Here is a 21,570-nt window from a genome sequence, read left to right as displayed (position 1 = left end):
ACAGAATATTACAGCTCTCACCTCTCATTGCTGTTGTGCGGGTTTTGTTTCCCTCCTACGTGTTTAATCCACATACCTCTCCGTCTGCTGTACATTAATAACTCTGCGGATGCAGGAGGCGTTGTTTCATCTCACTTTGAACTTGCTCTTGTGCTCACCTCAATTACAAAGCACAGTTTAATGCATGTTTCACTTTTTCTTTATGATGTTTATGGGACGAATCACAGTATTCAAGGTTGCCTGTAAGTCATGGACACACTGTAACTTGTCGCTTTCAAACTTTTATGTCTCTGTGGATCATGCATCATGTCCAGTTGATTGTTGAGGGGAAAAAAAAGAAGCACAGATTGTGCTTCTGTGGCAAACCTGTTTCCCAGATGCAGGACTGAATGAAGTCGGGAATGGTGCGGTGCAGGTAAGAGAATGAGAGGAGAAGAAAGGTTAATTGGTTTTGTTGACCATCTGTCTGTGACATGAAGAGACGGGTGGAGACTGTGCACCTGAGGTGTGACTAGGATTTACAGCCACTGATTGGCTTTGACCAGTGCGGTCACCTATCCTATTAATAGAGTAACTTCTTCCCTAAGACAAATTCCATTCCTCCCTCCATTCCTCTGTTTCATCTTTGAATGTCCTTCCAGGGATTTTCCAAACGTCGCCATCCTGAGCCAGCTGTGCACTTCAAACAACAAGAGACACAAAGATAATAAAGATCAGGAGTCGAAAATATAAGCAATGTGTACAAATAAAAACATCCACGTGCAATTTTCCACAAAGAAGCTGAGACGTAAAGGAAAATGTGGTGAGAGTGTGTGAATGTCACACAAAAGTATGCATGCATTCTTCTGATTGAGAAATGATTGAGTGAAAATACAAGAGGTCAGATTTTTGGTTAATCTCAAGGAAATATTTGTGCAGCAAACTGTACTGGTAGATAATAGTTTGCAGAGGGGATTGATATGGTGTTGAAAATTAGATTAGGAGAGAAAACACAAAATTTCATTAAGACATTTTAAGACAAACTGTTTGTTAAAATCCAACCATCCATCCATCCATTTTCTTCCGCTCCATCTGGGGTCGGGTCGCGGGGGCAGCAGCTCAAGCAAAGCCGCCAAGACCGCCCGATCCACACACACCTCCCCCAGCAACTCCGGGGGAACCTCGAGGTGTTCCCAAGCCAGCTGAGACACGTAGTCCCTCCAGCGTGTCCTGGGTCTTCCCTGGGGCCTCCTCCCGATGGATTTGGATTTTTTTTTAATCCAAATCCACTAAATAAGGCCAATGCCAGTGTTAATAACAGTCCTCTTTATTCTGTCCTGTTTTAAGATGCAAGCTGGGACAAGGCACCAACAAGTAGCTGGAATCACATCAAGTAGCTATTCTCAACTCTGGTCCTCAGGGACCACCGTAGGGTTACTTTCCATCTTTCCTTGTGCTCCCAAAACCTGCTGGGCACTCCTGAATGAAGTACTCAGCTTTTGGCAGAATTAGAAAATATGTGGTAGGTAAAGCCCACAGTGGTCCCAAACTGTAAATAAATAAAACACAACTGGCAGCTGGGATTGCTAGAATCATTCTGCATTTAAAATGTAAATACCTTTACCGAACAACCTGTAAATTTTTACAATGCAAAACTGTCATAATCCCCCCCCCCCCCCCCCGAAAAAAAAAAAATTAAAATCAGTAAATCCAACAGGCATTGTCTATTGAATTAACACGATTGTGCTGCTTTTAAACTAATTATTTATGTCAAATTTAAATGAAATTTTCACTTATTTTGCATTGAATCCACAATCTACAGTATGTAATAAGAGACAACTGTGTGTATGTCCCAGCCCTTTCCAAATGGCTCCTTGGAATTGAGCCAAACCTGGCACTCATATACTTTGACATACTGGAAGTGACATAGGCTGAGAAATTTAGTAGTCCTAGTAGTAGTAACAGTATAAGTTGCAAGACACTTTTTTCTTGCAGAACTGAGCCAAACTTGGCACACATATACTTTGACATATTAGGAGTGACATAGGCTATTGAACACTTTGGTGGTGGTGGTAGTAGTAGTAGTAGTAGTAGTAGTAATAGCACCTGTCTCTTCTTGAGGTCACTGTAGTTGCTCCCTCATAGTTCTTTGGAATCCAGGACAAGTGGGAGGTGATAGCTTTGTTGGTAAAAATGAAGCTTTCATTTCAGTGTTTGAATCAAACCCACCTTGAGGTGGGTAATCGGCTATGTATAATAAATGTCAGACAGGAGTTCTCAGGGCTGTGACTCACAGAAAGGGAGAATGGTACCAACAGATTCCAGGTCTTCATCCAGATGAGAGCAGTCTGAAGAAGACCCGGTGGTACCATGGAATTTGAAAAGCGTTGCTTGTGAAGAGTATCATCCATTTTTTTTTATTTTTTTTTTGTAATCTGCATTCAGAGCTGTGGACTAATTTGAGTGCAACAAAGCCACAATTGTGTTGATCAAATGTGTCATTTTATGCACTTTTATGCTATTGGAAAACTCCTCCTGCACAGACAGTTGTGTTCAAACAACACAGATATAACCCAAGGTCATTTCTCATCATTTAACAGAAGGTAAAATGCGCAAACTAAATGGGTGCGCACATTACGTGCATCACACATTCCAAAGCAGCCAAAAATAATGAGGTAATTACTGCATCCCATGTAAAGCCATGTAATGTCTGTCCCACCCAAATAATTCATGAAATAAAGGATTTATTAATCTATCATTCTGCATGGATGACAAGAGGAGGAAATATTTTGCAGCTTTGGTGCGATGGTCACCACGATTCATGTTCAACAATAAGGTGAGAAACCAGGGCCTTTTTTAACCCAAATGTTGAATGAAATGAAGACTGTATTATCTAACTAGTAATAATGATATTACATACATACATGTGTCCACTGACCAAACGTCATTGACACATTTGATTGGTGGTCCTGTGTTGTTTGTGTTCAGATTTAATGTGGCCGCACATGTCTATGCACCTCTGTGTAACATGTCTTTTGGAAATCTGTCAATTAGGAAACTTAATATAAGACCTCCTTTTTATCAGCAGTGAATGAGCCTTCACGCCACAGGAAGCTGGCTTCATCTGGTTAGAACCCCTCTGCAAGTCAGGCCATGACTCAGAGTGCTCATCCTAGTCGAACAAACCAGACACACGTAATATGCTCGGCATGGTTCAGACTGTGACATGTCTCTATGAGGCAAATATGTCAGGGTGCATTATGGTCAAACTATGTCAAGGTGTGTTTGTGTATTGCATGTTGTGACCTCTTATATGCACAGCTGTAACACACGTGCTGCTACAGACATGCATGTTTTGTGGCAGACACATGCTCCTCCTTCTTTGAAAAAAAACCCAAAAAAAAAACCCACCATGGTTCAGGACCAGAGACAGCTCCTGAGGGAGTAATGGTCAAAAGGAAGACAGTTTTATAAATTTGTGTGACATACAGTCGTCCCACATCAGTGTTGGCACCATCATCAGAGACTGTCAGCGAATTAGGAGACTCACTGGCAGTATCTGTGTTATTACTGTGTGACCCAGGCTTAAGATACAACCCTGAAAATCCATCTTCATGTGAATGTCACATAATATGCTATGCTTCCATTTGGAGAAAGAAACATTATTACCCACAACATAAGCAAATAAGGGATGAAATATACAACATAATGGGAAAATAAAACAGGAATTCAATAAGGGATGGAACGTTTGGCTGGGGATGGTGCCAGAACTTTTCACCAGTACTGCAAATCCATGAAAGATAACTTGAAGCAATGTTCATTAACGTTTTGAAACCTATTTCAAAGACTGAACATGCAACGACAGAACTGTTTCAGCAAAATGACCATCATGCTCCATCGGGCGAAGATTAAAGACAAAAACACTGCTTTACTACGTCAGTCACTGTATTGATGGCTGACCAGCCACTGAGGCAAGAGATTCCCATAGCTCATCTTAACCCAGAGGTCTCCCATGATGCCCACCATCCAGCACGGTGAGTTCCAGAGTTCAAAAGTTCCAATACAGTTGTCAGAATATCAGTGCAAGTTCAATCAATCAATCAATCAATTTTTTTATATAGCGCCAAATCACAACAAACAGTTGCCCCAAAGCGCTTTATATTGTAAGGCAAGGCCATACAATAATTATGTAAAACCCCAATAGTCAAAACGACCCCCTGTGAGCAAGCACTTGGCTACAGTGGGAAGGAAAAACTCCCTTTTAACAGGAAGAAACCTCCAGCAGAACCAGGCTCAGGGAGGGGCAGTCTTCTGCTGGGACTGCTTGGGGCTGAGGGAGAGAACCAGGAAAAAGACATGCTGTGGAGGGGAGCAGAGATCGATCACTAATGATTAAATGCAGAGTGGTGCATACAGAGCAAAAAGAGAAAGAAACAGTGCATCATGGGAACCCCCCAGCAGTCTACGTCTATAGCAGCATAACTAAGGGATGGTTCAGGGTCACCTGATCCAGCCCTAACTATAAGCTTTAGCAAAAAGGAAAGTTTTAAGCCTAATCTTAAAAGTAGAGAGGGTGTCTGTCTCCCTTATCTGAATTGGGAGCTGGTTCCACAGGAGAGGAGCCTGAAAGCTGAAGGCTCTGCCTCCCATTCTACTCTTACAAACCCTAGGAACTACAAGTAAGCCTGCAGTCTGAGAGCGAAGCGCTCTATTGGGGTGATATGGTACTACGAGGTCCCTAAGATAAGATGGGACCTGATTATTCAAAACCTTATAAGTAAGAAGAAGAATTTTAAATTCTATTCCAGAATTAACAGGAAGCCAATGAAGAGAGGCCAATATGGGTGAGATATGCTCTCTCCTTCTAGTCCCCGTCAGTACTCTAGCTGCAGCATTTTGAATTAACTGAAGGCTTTTTAGGGAACTTTTAGGACAACCTGATAATAATGAATTACAATAGTCCAGCCTAGAGGAAATAAATGCATGAATTAGTTTTTCAGCATCACTCTGAGACAAGACCTTTCTGATTTTAGAGATATTGCGTAAATGCAAAAAAGCAGTCCTACATATTTGTTTAATATGCGCTTTGAATGACATATCCTGATCAAAAATGACTCCAAGATTTCTCACAGTATTACTAGAGGTCAGGGTAATGCAATCCAGAGTAAGGATCTGGTTAGACACCATGTTTCTAAGATTTGTGGGGCCAAGTACAATAACTTCAGTTTTATGAGTTTAAAAGCAGGAAATTAGAGGTCATCCATGTCTTTATGTCTGTAAGACAATCCTGCAGTTTAGCTAATTGGTGTGTGTCCTCTGGCTTCATGGATAGATAAAGCTGGGTATCATCTGCGTAACAATGAAAATTTAAGCAATACCGTCTAATAATACTGCCTAGGGGAAGCATGTATAAAGTGAATAAAATTGGTCCTAGCACAGAACCTTGTGGAACTCCATAATTAACTTTAGTCTGTGAAGAAGATTCCCCATTTACATGAACAAATTGTAATCTATTAGACAAATATGATTCAAACCACCGCAGCGCAGTGCCTTTAATACCTATGGCATGCTCTAATCTCTGTAATAAAATTTTATGGTCAACAGTATCAAAAGCAGCACTGAGGTCTAACAGAACAAGCACAGAGATGAGTCCACTGTCCGAGGCCATAAGAAGATCATTTGTAACCTTCACTAATGCTGTTTCTGTACTATGATGAATTCTAAAACCTGACTGAAACTCTTCAAATAGACCATTCCTCTGCAGATGATCAGTTAGCTGTTTTACAACTACCCTTTCAAGAATTTTTGAGAGAAAAGGAAGGTTGGAGATTGGCCTATAATTAGCTAAGATAGCTGGGTCAAGTGATGGCTTTTTAAGTAATGGTTTAATTACTGCCACCTTAAAAGCCTGTGGTACATAGCCAACTAACAAAGATAGATTGATCATATTTAAGATCGAAGCATTAAATAATGGTAGGGCTTCCTTGAGCAGCCTGGTAGGAATGGGGTCTAATAAACATGTTGATGGTTTGGATGAAGTAACTAATGAAAATAACTCAGACAGAACAATCGGAGAGAAAGAGTCTAACCAAATACCGGCATCACTGAAAGCAGCCAAAGATAACGATACGTCTTTGGGATGGTTATGAGTAATTTTTTCTCTAATAGTTAAAATTTTGTTAGCCAAGAAAGTCATGAAGTCATTACTAGTTAAAGTTAATGGAATACTCAGCTCAATAGAGCTCTGACTCTTTGTCAGCCTGGCTACAGTGCTGAAAAGAAACCTGGAGTTGTTCTTATTTTGTTCAATTAGTGATGAGTAGAAAGATGTCCTAGCTTTACGGAGGGCTTTTTTATAGAGCAACAGACTCTTTTTCCAGGCTAAGTGAAGATCTTCTAAATTAGTGAGACGCCATTTCCTCTCCAACTTACGGGTTATCTGCTTTAAGCTACGAGTTTGTGAGTTATACCACGGAGTCAGACACTTCTGATTTAAAGCTCTCTTTTTCAGAGGAGCTACAGCATCCAAAGTTGTCTTCAATGAGGATGTAAAACTATTGACGAGATACTCTATCTCCCTTACAGAGTTTAGGTAGCTACTCTGCACTGTGTTGGTATATGGCATTAGAGAACATAAAGAAGGAATCATATCCTTAAACCTAGTTACAGCGCTTTCTGAAAGACTTCTAGTGTAATGAAACTTATTCCCCACAGCTGGGTAGTCCATCAGAGTAAATGTAAATGTTATTAAGAAATGATCAGACAGAAGGGAGTTTTCAGGGAATACTGTTAAGTCTTCTATTTCCATACCATAAGTCAAAACAAGATCTAAGATATGATTAAAGTGGTGGGTGGACTCATTTACTTTTTGAGCAAAGCCAATAGAGTCTAATAATAGATTAAATGCAGTGTTGAGGCTGTCATTCTCAGCATCTGTGTGGATGTTAAAATCGCCCACTATAATTATCTTATCTGAGCTAAGCACTAAGTCAGACAAAAGGTCTGAAAATTCACAGAGAAACTCACAGTAACGACCAGGTGGACGATAGATAATAACAAATAAAACTGGTTTTTGGGACTTCCAATTTGGATGGACAAGACTAAGAGACAAGCTTTCAAATGAATTAAAGCTCTGTCTGGGTTTTTGATTAATTAATAAGCTGGAATGGAAGATTGCTGCTAATCCTCCACCCCGGCCCGTGCTACGAGCATTCTGACAGTTAGTGTGACTCGGGGGTGTTGACTCATTTAAACTAACATATTCATCCTGCTGTAACCAGGTTTCTGTTAGGCAGAATAAATCAATATGTTGATCAATTATTATATCATTTACCAACAGGGACTTAGAAGAGAGAGACCTAATGTTTAATAGACCACATTTAACTGTTTTAGTCTGTGGTGCAGTTTAAGGTGCTATATTATTTTTTCTTTTTGAATTTTTATGCTTAAATAGATTTTTGCTGGTTATTGGTAGTCTGGGAGCAGGCACCGTCTCTACGGGGATGGGGTAATGAGGGGATGGCAGGGGGAGAGAAGCTGCAGAGAGGTGTGTAAGACTACAACTCTGCTTCCTGGTCCCAACCCTGGATAGTCACGGTTTGGAGGATTTAAGAAAATTGGCCAGATTTCTAGAAATGAGAGCTGCTCCATCCAAAGTGGGATGGATGCCGTCTCTCCTAACAAGACCAGGTTTTCCCCAGAAGCTTTGCCAATTATCTATGAAGCCCACCTCATTTTTTGGACACCACTCAGACAGCCAGCAATTCAAGGAGAACATGCGGCTAAACATGTCACTCCCGGTCCGATTGGGGAGGGGCCCAGAGAAAACTACAGAGTCCGACATTGTTTTTGCAAAGTTACACACCGATTTAATGTTAATTTTAGTGACCTCCGATTGGCGTAACCGGGTGTCATTACTGCCGACGTGAATTACAATCTTACCAAATTTACGCTTAGCCTTAGCCAGCAGTTTCAAATTTCCTTCAATGTCGCCTGCTCTGGCCCCCGGAAGACAACTGACTATGGTTGCTGGTGTCGCTAACTTCACATTTCTCAAAACAGAGTCGCCAATAACCAGAGTTTGATCCTCGGCGGGTGTGTCGTCGAGTGGGGAAAAACGGTTAGAGATGTGAACGGGTTGGCGGTGTACACGGGGCTTCTGTTTAGGGCTACGCTTCCTCCTCACAGTCACCCAGTCGGCCTGCTTTCCCGGCTGCTCGGGATCTGCCAGGGGGGAACTAACTAGATGTGAACTAAGTAGTTCACATCTACTTGTACATGAGATACCCATGGGTTTACCCCACATCCTAAATTCTTTAAATACAGACACTCATCGGAGTGTCCAACTTAAATCCAGAGAGTCTTGTTCAATCAACCCTCAGCAACTAAAGCTTGCATATAGTATCTATAGATCTGAACCATTCAGCAAAGCAGTTGCCTGGCTCCAGTGCACATTGACAGGATGTTTCTTGCCAATGCTGGCATTAAAACACAGCACATTTTAAATATGAGTCTATTAGAAGAGATACAAGGAAAATAACTTGGCAACAACCCACATGAAAACTGCCACACCCACACAGAAACACACACACACAACCACCACTCTGTTTTCCTCATCAAACTGACAAGCTATGCCAGCTATCTTGGACTATTTTTGCTATCAGATGAAAAAGAACACTTTGCAGCATCAGTGATTACAATTTAATAATTCCCCTGAAATTGCACAGAGAGTAGAGAGTCCTTCATTTAAATGCCACATTGGACTGGGCATTGACTTTGGGGATTTAAAGTGTCCCCATCAAATATAAATAACAGCAATGTGCCATTTAGCCACATGTATGATTTAGATGGTTAGTCTATTAAACACTTACTCAGTGAATTGAAGTGTTTTTCAGTTCTCCTTGGGTTTAGCAATAAAATAAAATTAAGTTCCATTTAATTTCATTTATAATGATAAATTATTCATCTTTGCGGTTTCATTTTTAAAACTCAAATTAGCAAGGGTTTGGTCGTGTGTTGAATCTCAGGAAACATCCATTCTGTTCCGTGGCATGCAGATTGGTGTTGACTCTTGAGTCATGTAAGTCACAAGTCTGAATATATTTCATCCTGCTGTCACATATTCATTTTTTTAATGCTACCAGTTGACTCCTGTGGGAATTACAATCAAGAATTTGAAGTTCAGGCAGGAACCCAAAGTGGTATAATTTTGAACATATTAAAGTGAGCATGAAACAGGTCTGTAGGTTCAGCGAGCGCTATGATGGATTTGGATGTAGATTAAAGTTAATCCTTAGAGGAAAAACATCGATCCCCACTGAAGGAAATGGTACGCCTAATCCTTAATCCAATATTTTTAGAGTTGCACAATTATTCATGCACAGATTTTTTTTTTTTTTTTTTGACTGAGTGGCAAGTCTCACAGAACAAGAAAAACTCTGCTTGTGCTCAAAGCAATCTTGGCATAAATTCAGCCATCATGCAGAAGAGGACCTGTGTCATGTGCTGCCCTTCACAAACTGCAAAATAAAGCAGAAAAGTACGTGTACGGAATTCAACTTGTGCATCCTTAATGCCCCGTCACACTAAAGGCCGAATGAGCCCAAATGCCATCCAAATGAAAATTCGAGCTACACACCAATAACATCGAGGCACATTCAAAAACCTCCGACAGCTGTTGGAGTGCATTCCAAACAGTCGGGCACAGGTGGTCACCCCAAATGTAGAGCACATGCCCTCTACTGCTGAAGTGTGTTCGAGGTGGAAAAATATCAAACGGCAGTTCGATATCTGTGTTATGTTGGGACGCAGGTTAGAGGAGCGAACCAGTGTCTGACAAGGACCCAGCGCTAAAGAAACAGAGAGCGGTTCCAAAGAACATAACAGATTTATTGCAAGTGCAAATATAAACAAAAAGTGAATTAACAGCCTGGCGGGGTGGAGGACGACGCGTTCTTCCTAGCGCCCAAGGGATTGGAGCCCGACAGTTCTGGACCCAGAAATTCCCGCCGGCACCCCCCAGGTGGTTAATGAATCGGACAGCGCCTGTTAAGGATGAGAGGCGAGATAAGTCAACACTGTTCACACAAATACTGTTTAGGGTTCACACCATCAGCAAACACATTCAGGTTCTAATTCAGACTGAAATTACAGAAACAGCTCTCACAGCCCATGGAGGACCATCAATCCGCACGCCACGGCTGTGAAGAGCGAATTTACACAATTATCAGAGTAGCTCAAATATAGCTGCGTACAAAACGCCAAATTACTATTGTTAATTACTCAAAGTCATTCACAGCTTTAGTTACCTCTGAAGTGTGCTGATGGAGCATGTCCCTCACCCATCTCCTTAACAGGCACGGTGCGTCAAACCTGGAGCGATCCTCAGCGTCACAATGTTAGACAAACGATCATCACACAGCAGCAACAAGGTTGAGTCCCCAGCACCTTACACAGAGCAGTCATGGCTTAAATGTAGTACATCATTAGGATATCTACTTCAGCTGGAAGTCCTTTGGAACTGCACGTGAACTGCTGATCAGGATATCCACTTCAGCTGGTAGTCCTTTAACTCTGCACGTGAACTGCTCATCAGGTGCATCCACTTCAGCTGGTAGTCCTTTAGCTCTACACGTGAACTGCTCATCAGGTGCATCCTCTTCAGCTGGTAGTCCTCTAGATCTGCACATGAACTGCTCATCAGGTGCATGGGGTTGGCATGATGACAGTGGAGGGTGAGAGATGCTTCATCCATCAACACAGCCCCAGACACGGCCCCCACAAACCACCCGAAGTATACACAAAACACACAAACAGTATCTTGGCCAGCCAACCCCCCCCCCCAACACACAACAGTACCCCCCCCCCCCCTCAACGGGAAGCCTCCCGGCGACCACATACACCTGGCCAGAAAACAGCTCCCCCCCCCCGGGGTCCATGGCAGGAACAGGCGGTGCGAAACCCCAGGGTCCACAGCAGGAACAGGATATGGCAGCGAGGGCAAGACAATGTGGCAGGGAGGCCAGCTGGCAAGAAAACAAAAACAATCCCAAACACCCCAAAAAAGTCCCACAACACAGTACGACATAAAACACAAAGCACACAGTAAAACCCCAACATACCCCCCCAGAGTGCAGCACAACTACAACCCCAGGGAAGCAAGCTGGGGAATAACACAAAATAAAAACACATGACCACCCCAAAACCCCCCCCCAGGGGACCGTCCCATCAAACCCCAGGGACCAAATCCCAACCCAAAAAACCCAACAGAGCCCCATATAACACAATATAACACAACATGCACAAAGAAAATAACAAACACCCCCCCCAGACGACAAGTGGAGCACAACACCCCCTAGAGGACATTGCCGCCAGCTCTAGGAGTAATAACCGAGACCGGGTCCACCTGAGATCCCCAGGTATACACGGGAGCTACAGCGCCCCCCAGAGGACCGTTCCATCAAACCCCAGGAGACACCCCCATGACCCAGAAACCCCAGGCCCGGCCACATCCGGCTAGTCGGCCCCACGGTCCTTCCCCCCCCAGAGGACCGTCCCATCAACCCTGGAGGTGGAACCCGGGAGGAAACACAAATAACACAAACACCCCACACCCCCAGCGGACACCAATAACAACCCCAGGGGCAAACAAAACAAATGGGAAATCCCGTTGCCCCCACCAGCACCCCGAAAGACCCCGGAACATCCCCAGAGCCAATCGACAGATACATCATGGCGAACGGCACAGGACTACTGAGCCGGGGGAGAAAACAGGAAAAAACTAACCCAGTCCCACCCCAAGCGCTGAGGAAAACCGGAAGTACGTCCGGTGTCATAACTCAGACTGTGCTTCAGCCTACCGGGAGGGGTGGACAGCGGAAAAGGCAAACGGCACGAATCGGCGCCACCGCTCCGACCGAAGCACATTCCCACTGCACTACACACCAGCGACGCCGATGACTAACGGTCAAAGGCTCGCTGAGGCTGGAGTGGAACCGGGAATCAACTAAATAGAAATAACGGCCCTGAAACCCCCCCCCCCCCCCCCAGGTGCAGAGGTTTCCTAGGAGACGCCCAGTCCCACACACTAAAGACGAACGGTACAGAAGTGTGTGAGGTCAGGGCTAGGGGACAGGGAAATAAAAAACAACAAAGAAAAAACGACCCAACCCACTAACAAAAAATAAAAAACTACAAATAAGTAAAAAATACCGTTACCTGGGTCAAGAAGAGCTCCAATCAGCCGGTCTGTCCACTCCACCAGGAATGTTAAAATGTGCTATAATAATCACAAATACATTTTGTGAAAATCCCTTAATAAAACCACACAAATGTTAACCACTAACTAACCGATAAGTGTTTTGCTCCGTCAAGGTCAGAGAGCAGGAAATATGTCTTTTCCCACTCTGAGCTCTTGACGGCAATGTGACTCTGGTGCCAGCAGGGGGAGCCAAAGTGCAACAAATAAAAAGCCCTGTGGCCAAAGAGAAAAATCAACATACTGCTTTTCTGTGAGCAGCTGAGTGCAGCAAACGTGACACCTTACTAAAGTGGTCCGGAGCTGACACAACAGATGTTGGAACCAATTACCACCAGAGGAGACGGGGCTACAGCTTCAATAGCGGGACGCAAAGTGACCTGTGCTGCAAAACGACGCCGTGACTCCGCCATGTGCGCGCCCACGCACACAACCTGGGCGGAGAGCACCCGCAACAGATCCCGGATTGGTTCCAACATTCGCTGCCGCTTTCCCGGGCTAAACCAGCTCCTCTGCCGCTGGGTCCATGCTGGTTTGGCTGGGGACTTCTGTTATGTTGGGACACAGGTTAGAGGAGCGAACCAGCGTCTGACAAGGACCCAGCGCTAAAGAAACAGAGAGCGGTTCCAAAGAACATAACAGATTTATTGCAAGTGCAAATATAAACAAAAAGTGAATTAACAGCCTGGCGGGGTGGAGGACGACGCGCTCTTCCTAGCGCCCAAGGGATTGGAGCCCGACAGTTCTGGACCCAGAAATTCCCGCCGGCACCCCCCAGGTGGTTAATGAATCGGACAGCGCCTGTTAAGGATGAGAGGCGAGATAAGTCAACACTGTTCACACAAATACTGTTTAGGGTTCACACCATCAGCAAACACATTCAGGTTCTAATTCAGACTGAAATTACAGAAACAGCTCTCACAGCCCATGGAGGACCATCAATCCGCATGCCACGGCTGTGAAGAGCGAATTTACACAATTATCAGAGTAGCTCAAATATAGCTGCGTACAATACGCCAAATTACTATTGTTAATTACTCAAAGTCATTCACAGCTTTAGTTACCTCTGAAGTGTGCTGATGGAGCATGTCCCTCACCCATCTCCTTAACAGGCACGGTGCGTCAAACCTGGAGCGATCCTCAGCGTCATAATGTTAGACAAACGATCGTCACACAGCAGCAACAAGGTTGAGTCCCCAGCACCTTACACAGAGCAGTCATGGCTTAAATGTAGTACATCATTAGGATATCTACTTCAGCTGGAAGTCCTTTGGAACTGCACGTGAACTGCTGATCAGGATATCCACTTCAGCTGGTAGTCCTTTAACTCTGCACGTGAACTGCTCATCAGGTGCATCCACTTCAGCTGGTAGTCCTTTAGCTCTACACGTGAACTGCTCATCAGGTGCATCCTCTTCAGCTGGTAGTCCTCTAGATCTCCACATGAACTGCTCATCAGGTGCATGGGGTTGGCATGATGACAGTGGAGGGTGAGAGATGCTTCATCCATCAACACAGCCTCAGACACGCCCCCCACAAACCACCCGAAGTATACACAAAACACACAAACAGTATCTTGGCCAGCCAACCCCCCCCCCCCCAACACACAACAGTCTGACTGTATTCTAAATAATCTCACGGTGTCATAACAGCATTTGGAACAGTTTGATCGTGTTCGAGGGATATTTGCCATGGTCAGGCACTGCAACTTCTGTCGGCATGTCTCGAATGTGCCAATGGATGAGCTGGATTGCACCCCCAGTGCATCCCGTTCGGGGTGTGCAAAGGACATGTTGTAATGAGCAGGGTCTGTGGCACACATTCATTTTATGAATCAGATGTGAACATTGGGCAATCAAACCGACAACACCATGTGTTGCTGAGAGTCAATGCACCTCAGAGCCGCAGAGCAGTGCACACATCTGAACGGGGTGTCACATAAATAATAACCATAATATTACAGATACATTGTCATTCCCTCTTATGGGTTAGACAAAGTATCAGTGATATTATGTTCATCATAGATGTAACTCCATGCGCAGCTGCGCCACAGCGAGTCAATGCTTTGCAGTGGATCAGCGCAGCACAGCATCTGCTAGGGGTGTCACAGCTGTAATAAACATATTATGATAGGTACACCATCTAACTCATTAGAAGGACTGATGATGCAACTGTTTTACCAAGGCATTACAATGTAAATTAAGTGAATAATCACCTTTGGACAGCGGGGCGTCCAGCTGTCCACCTAGACAGTGGAGCAGAGTGGTCAAATGGTACAGACTTGCAGCAGACTGTCTCACTGTCTGTGTGGAAGATCCCTGACAATTCAATGTTTTTGGATACGACTCTTAATGTTGTTACTGTCGGTTCAGATGAAACCAGAATTTGACAGGTGTGACAGGGCCCTAAGATTGATCTGCATCTCATCCGTATTGTGGATTTAGTGGATATTTGATTCTTTTTAACATTGAAAAGCCCTTTTGTTCTATATTTTGTTTTATGTTTTAACTTATGAAAAGCCACTTCTAACAGGACTTCGACCTTGAAATTTTTTTCCAAGGTAAAAATTTGTGGAATTGGAAACTAGTGCTGTATGAGTGCGGTGCTCTAGTTTTTAATAAATTCGCAAAAATTTTGTGTTGTCATTATGGGGTGTTGTGAGTAGAATTTTGAGGGAAAACTGAATTTACTAGATTTTGTAATAAGGCTGGAATAAAATACGGATGCATCGTATGTTCTAGACTATAAGTCAGGCAATTTATTAACTTGTTTGACTGGTCCTATGATTTATATTTTAAAGCGGCTTATATGTTAACAATGACTACATTAGTGTTTACTCCAATAAGATGGCATGGTCTACAAACATGACAAGCTGCTCCTGTATCCTGATATAAGTGAGATACTGTCTGATTCACACTGCAGAGCAGAAGATGGGAATAATGCACCGTTAAACTGGATGTCAACCAGTGTAAAAAAAAAAGAAAAAAGAAAAAAAAAAAGGAAGATGTGCTGGGTCTAAATTAATAAATCATGCTCTAAAACTGAAACACCATGCTCTTGAATAAAGAGAGGGAATAATGTTCATAATACTTGCCACTTGACTTATTTGCACTTTGTGGAACAGCTGAAGGGCTACATTTAAGTAAGGCTAGCTATAATGTTTTTACAACACAAAGTTGTTTATAAAAAGATATTTGCATTTTGTGAAGTAGACATGTATATATAGCTTCGCTTTTACATCTTCACCAGTTGAGTGGTGACAAGATGCAATTAACCCGTGAGTTCTTTGAGGCTTTTCAGTAACATTAATTAGCATGTTAGCTTCTGATCCCAAAGATCCCCATCACACATAGTAAGAATGCACAGGAACCAGGCTGACGCGGCAAAAAATGGCCATCTGTGTTTGAGTTACAGATAAATAAGCCTCCAATAAAATTCATTTTGCTTCTTGTCGCATGAAGCAGTAGCACCATGTTTCAAAAAGAGATGCAACTTATACACCAATGCAATGGGGTTCCCCCCTTTTCAGGATGCATTTTACAACTGATGAGACTAATACTCTGGTGTGAAATAGTGTCCAAAAAATATACTAATTTCAATGCTATCAGCCTTAATTCAAGGTGTTTTAACTGCAATTTTAAACATTAATGCACAGTAGCCGCCAACAACTATTTTCTATGTGAAAACAGTGGTTGTAATGTCTCATAGAGAATGAAGCACCTTATTGTAATTTAAGCTTTTTGTATTTTTTGTTTATATAATCACGTTCAGGGAATGTGAGTCATGTTAATGCACTTTTGGTGGATTCGAGTCATGTCCTGCTTGTCAAGACCCACAACGACTGACCACTGATATAGTACTGTCTATTCAAGATGGGGCACAGCAGAAACATTCCAGTTCTCCTGCTGCCCCACTCTGAAGACAACACGTTCAAAGGCAAAAACAACAACAACAACAAAAGCCTCGGATCAAGAAAATGGTAGGATGAGAATCAACACAGACTGGGTTTTTCCAAATAGAGATCCCTTCAAGCTGCAAAACGGGCTCCAACTCTTGTTCTTTGTGCTCAGTAGAGAAGGGGGAGGGTTGTGGAGGAATCAAATGGTAGAGGTAAATAATGTAGGGGAGCCAAATGGTAGCTGATGTTTGGGTCTGATAAGATGATGCTAGTGTGACACCCAGTGGCACTAAATTGTGTATTATGCCTGTTCAATAAAGCAAAGTCTGGGTTTTTTTTCCATGTTGGGATATTCTGAGTTGTGCAATTACTCATTTTCATGTATGACCGTTCAGCAATAAAACTGCTTTATATTAATCAAAATTCTCATGAATAATAAATCAAGACGGTGTATTTTACACAGGGTGTGTGTAAAATACTCAAATTTTGCTGCAACGACATGCGACTCAAGTATGGTGGATTATGTAGGTGTTGCATGGATCCTCAAGCAAGATGTTGTTGCTGTTGAATTTAAGTTAAAGTGGCCTTTTTCAGTCTGTTTTTGTAAAATATAAAAAGATAACATTGGCAGAAAGATTATGGCACAATTCAAGAGCCATAACATAACATGAAGAATGTTAATGCCAAAAGGACGGTAATGTCGGAAAGGAAAACAGAGAATATATCAACTGCATACAGTCCTTTCTGTGACACCATATGATTTATTCTCTTCCCACCATTATAGTGAATCTTACCCACCACACCCACAGCCTCCTCCAGACAATCATCGTGTAATTGGCTTTAAATCAAGAGGCAGGGTTTGCTGTCTAACAGGAGCAGGATTATTCATGGACTCGATGACAAAATGCGAGATCCAAATTCCGTTTTTTTTTTTGTTTTTTTTTCTCTCACTCAGGCAGAAACCCTAAAAACTGGTCATCACTTCCCCATAAAAAACAAAAGTGTCTTTACTTTTTTCTGGTTTCAAGTAATTCCAGGTGTGTGACATACAGAAATGTATACCGTATCTTTGGTAAACTATAGACAGTGCCTGGAAAAAGTAGTGCCTACATCCTGAAAGTGGCGATGTAGGCAATTTCAGGCGCCATACAGTTGTATGCAAAAGTTTGGGCACCCCTGATCATTTTCATGATTTTCCTTTATAAATCATTGGTTGTCTGGATCAGAAATTTCAGTTAAATATGTCATATAGCAGAAGTACACACTGATATTTGAGAAGTAAAATGAAGTTTCTAGTATTAACAGAAAGTGTGCAATTATTATTTAAACAAAATTAGGCAGGTGCATAAATTTGGGCACCCGTGTCATTTTATTGATTTGAATACATGTAGCACTAATTACTAGAACACAGAATTGGTTTGGTAAACTCATTGACCCTTGACCTCCTTAGGAACATAGTGAGGAAATGGAAGACCGCAGGCACAGTACTAGTTAAGGCTCGAAGAGGCAGGCCAAGAAAATTTTCAGATAAGCTGAAGCGAAGGATGGCGAAAACAGTCATAGTCAACCCGCAGACCTGCAACAAAGACCTACAACATGATCTTGCTGCAGACAGTGTCTCTACTAAATCTACTAAATATTTTTTTCTGTTGGGGTGCCCAAATTTATGCAGCTGCCTAATTTTGTTTAAAGCATTATTGCACACTTTCTGTAAATTCTATAAACTTAATTTCACTTCTCAAATATCACTGTGTTTGTCTGCTATATGATATATTTAACTGAAACTGCTGACCCAAACAACCAATGATTTATAAAGGAAAATCATGGAAATCATCAGGGGTGCCCAAACATTTACATACAACTGTATTGTGGGCAACGCCAGAGTGATAACACATTGATTTCTTAGTAATCACATGCATCGTAACACAGCAGGTTGTGTAAACTTTGCAAAAAATTTGAAGTCATGTTGTTTGAGCTGGGGAGCCTTTTTTTCTGAAATGTGTCACTCAGCATGAATCCATATTCATGACTATTAATTATAAGATACCATGCAATACGAGCTTTGAATCCAGATGTTTCAACAGTCAAACGGCACCTACAAATTTCTTAATCACTCTAGAAACATTACTTTATACAGTGTTGACAAAAATTTAAAAAAAAATATTTCCACCAGGGTTCATAAACTAGTTGTCAATTTTGAGAATTTACTCTAATATGGAAGAATGCCATCCGACTATGGAATGCCGTACCCTGAGAACTGACAGCAGTCACCAGCCTGAAGTCCTTTAAAGCAGGGCTGTCCAGCCTCCAAGTCACATCTGCATAGAAGACCAACTCGTACATAGAGTGCTTTACCAAATAAATGTACTTTCACACGTCACTGTCACTTTTGTCTACTGCGTTCCTAATAGGATGATAATATTCAATCATTGAATGCTGTTCTGACAATTGAAGAAGAGTGATTTTCTTAGTGAAAGTAAAACAAAAGGAAATGTCACAGAAGTTTTGACTTTCTATGGCATTAATTGTGTCCTTTTAAATGGGTCAGACACCGTCATTAGGTCCAAAATTACAAATACCATACCAATGAAACATCCAGGTGCATAATTTCCACCGCCCCTGTTCTGTCAGTGGTCCCAGCTGAGGTGGTTAGTGGTCACTGTCCTAATTATTTCGCTAGCAGGTAGGACCACAGGCCCAGCTGCACGGGGACTCTCCCGCGCACTGGAGAAAAGGTCCCAGGTTACATTCATTAAATACACAAACCCCAACACTCAACAACCTGAGCATAGTTCCACATGTATAGACACATCCAGGCACGCTAGCATACATAAGACACACAAGGTCAAATGTAAATATACAAAAACACACACTTACATGCACACACACTCATCACAGACGCAAGCAAGCAGACACGTCCATATGTAGTGGGACAGCACATTCTTCCAGGTCATTAGCCCCCGACTGCCAGGGCGAGCGGAGGAGGCGCACTGTCTCCAGCTCCACCAGATGTCACACAAACACTTTTTTAACTCTGTTCAAACCTGAATGAGAAATGAAAAAGGACAATATGAATGAAATAAAGAAATTAAATATTTTATCAGACTTCAGAGGAATATTGATTTCAAAAGAAAACAAATTCAACAAACTTATCCATCCATCCATTTTCTATACCCGCCTACTCCAATTGAGGGTCAGGGAGGGCTGGAGCCTTTCCCAGCAGTCATAGGGTGTGAGGCAGAGTACACCCTGGACAGAATGCCAGTCTATCACAGGGCTCAACAAACTTATGAAATAACATATCCATAGATCTCAGCCGAGTTCTACAATAAGTCTGTCGGTGATAGAATAGAAAAAGGAATGTTCTTGGTGAAGTCTGTACAAGTCCTTTTTGGGAACCAACAGCAACAACAACAAAACCAACCTTTTAAATGCCTTTATTTTCCAGAGTATAAGTAGCACCATTTTTTTTCTATATTATCAGTTCTTTAATTTGGGATTGTTGAACATTACTGTGGTCTACTTTTTATTATTGGCATTTATTGCTTTATTATTTGTTATTATTTATTTTGTTTACTGCTTTGAGAAAGTCTTATATAAATAGTTATTCCAATTGTTATTATTCAAAACCAACATGTGATTTTTTTGAAAGATATATAAGTCACACCAGAGTATAACTTGCAGGGCTTTCCAAACTAGAAACAAATTCAATAATAATAATAATAATAACTTATACACTAGAAAATATGGCACTTGTCTTTAAAGCTACAGTATGTGGTTATTTGGGGTGTTTACCAGCAGAAATAGAATGTAGCATTCATCACCATCTGTTAATTTGTGTATAAATTCCCTGCAACAAGGAATCAATGTGTTTTGATGGTTTTAGAATGAGCTCTTCATATCTACATGTGAGCCTCATGGAGGCTGCCATGTTGTTACAGTAGCCAAAAAGGAACATACTTACTCCGCTTTTCACATTTTGCATTGGTACTGGAAGAGCGAAATACAATCTTGTTAGGCAATGGCATAATGCAATCTACAACCTCTCCACAAGATGACACTAAAGCCTCTGTATTGTAGCTTATAAATACTAAGTAACATTTTGAACTATATTTCCAGCAAATTATTAAATGTAGAAAATTCATCGTTTGTCACCATAGCGTCCATGATTATATGCATATATACATTATAACATACCAATACTTTACAATAATGCCTCACATTCACCCCAGTGTCAGGGTGCTGTCATATAAGGCTCTCACTGCACACCGGGAGCAACTAGGGGATTAAGGACCTTGCCCAAGGGCCCTTAGTGATTTTCCAGTCAGGCTGAGATTTCAACCAAGGATCCTCTGGTCTCAAGCTCAACGCTTAACCACTTGACCATCACCTCCCCATAATTACGAGAGATCTCGCCAGCAGAGATCTCGTAATTATGACAAAAGATCTCATAATTACGAGATCAGGATTTCATAATTATGGGATAAAATGAAGATGAAGAAAAAGTTCTTATCGCATGTAAGTCCTTGCTAATCAGTGGGCAATGATGTCACTATCACAGTTAATCTGCTATTCCTACCTTATCAGTTTGACACACTGGGAAATACTGATGTTTCTTAAAAATGAGGATGGGATTAATATTAGTATGTCAACACTGCACAGGCTTCTCAAGTCGTGTGTTTGTTCAAACAGAAAGCCCAGTCTGACGTGTCGGATGTCACTGTCTTTCTGCAGTAGCAGTTGAACCAATACGGGATGCTTCATGGATACAAATTCATGGATTTGAAATGCATCCAAGCTGGTTTGGTAGTCCTAGAACCGTGCAGCACCTGCTAAAAATCCTATGTGCAGTATGTGGTTCTGAGAGAAACAGTGGTCAATGTGGCACCTTTCCTGATCTTATAATTATTATTATCTTATTATTATGAGATCTTGATGTCATAATTTTAATCCTGATCTTGTAATTATGAGAATTCTCCCAGTTTTTGTTTTTGTTTTGTTTTTTACCATAAACACAACAGTATTTTTTTTTACAGTGTAAGTTTCACATTCTCTATATTCGTTTTTGTTCTCAAATGTCTCACACTCAGTGAATAATCATTGTTGCTACAGTACCTTCAGAGGGCCCTGTATGTCCACTGTATCCATAAAGACTTCTTCACTTCATGAATTAAAGACAGACATAGATTAAGGCCCCCTCACACATAGTGCAAATACGTACAACTCCAGAACAACTCATGGTGAAACAGCACATATGATTGAAGCACGAAACTTCGCGCTGACGGGCAGGCGTGCACGATGCTGGTGCGATGGTTCGTGCACACGGGAAGACACTGCCAGCAACTGCACGATGTTGTTACACATTGTGCAGCTGCTGTGAAGAAAAAATAAAAAATACATGCTGCAACAGTTTTGTGCACGCGGAAACAATGGCTTT

At 42.0% G+C, this 21,570-nt stretch overlaps 1 long non-coding RNA gene across 1 annotated transcript; it reads left to right on the top strand.

Annotated features, from left to right (window-relative positions):
• The first annotated feature begins 4,465 nt into the window (after positions 1 to 4,465).
• Positions 4,466 to 20,938, top strand: LOC117516519. Its single transcript, XR_004562443.1, has 3 exons — positions 4,466 to 4,478; positions 4,582 to 4,584; positions 20,826 to 20,938. It is a non-coding gene; the product is annotated as an uncharacterized LOC117516519 (long non-coding RNA).
• The last annotated feature ends 632 nt before the right edge of the window (positions 20,939 to 21,570 follow it).

The sequence above is a fragment of the Thalassophryne amazonica genome, chromosome 9 (assembly GCF_902500255.1).
Source record: "Thalassophryne amazonica chromosome 9, fThaAma1.1, whole genome shotgun sequence".
Lineage (NCBI taxonomy): Eukaryota > Metazoa > Chordata > Actinopteri > Batrachoidiformes > Batrachoididae > Thalassophryne > Thalassophryne amazonica.
The sequence above is the reverse complement of the archived record's forward strand: the minus strand, read 5'-3'. Positions and strand labels throughout refer to the sequence as shown.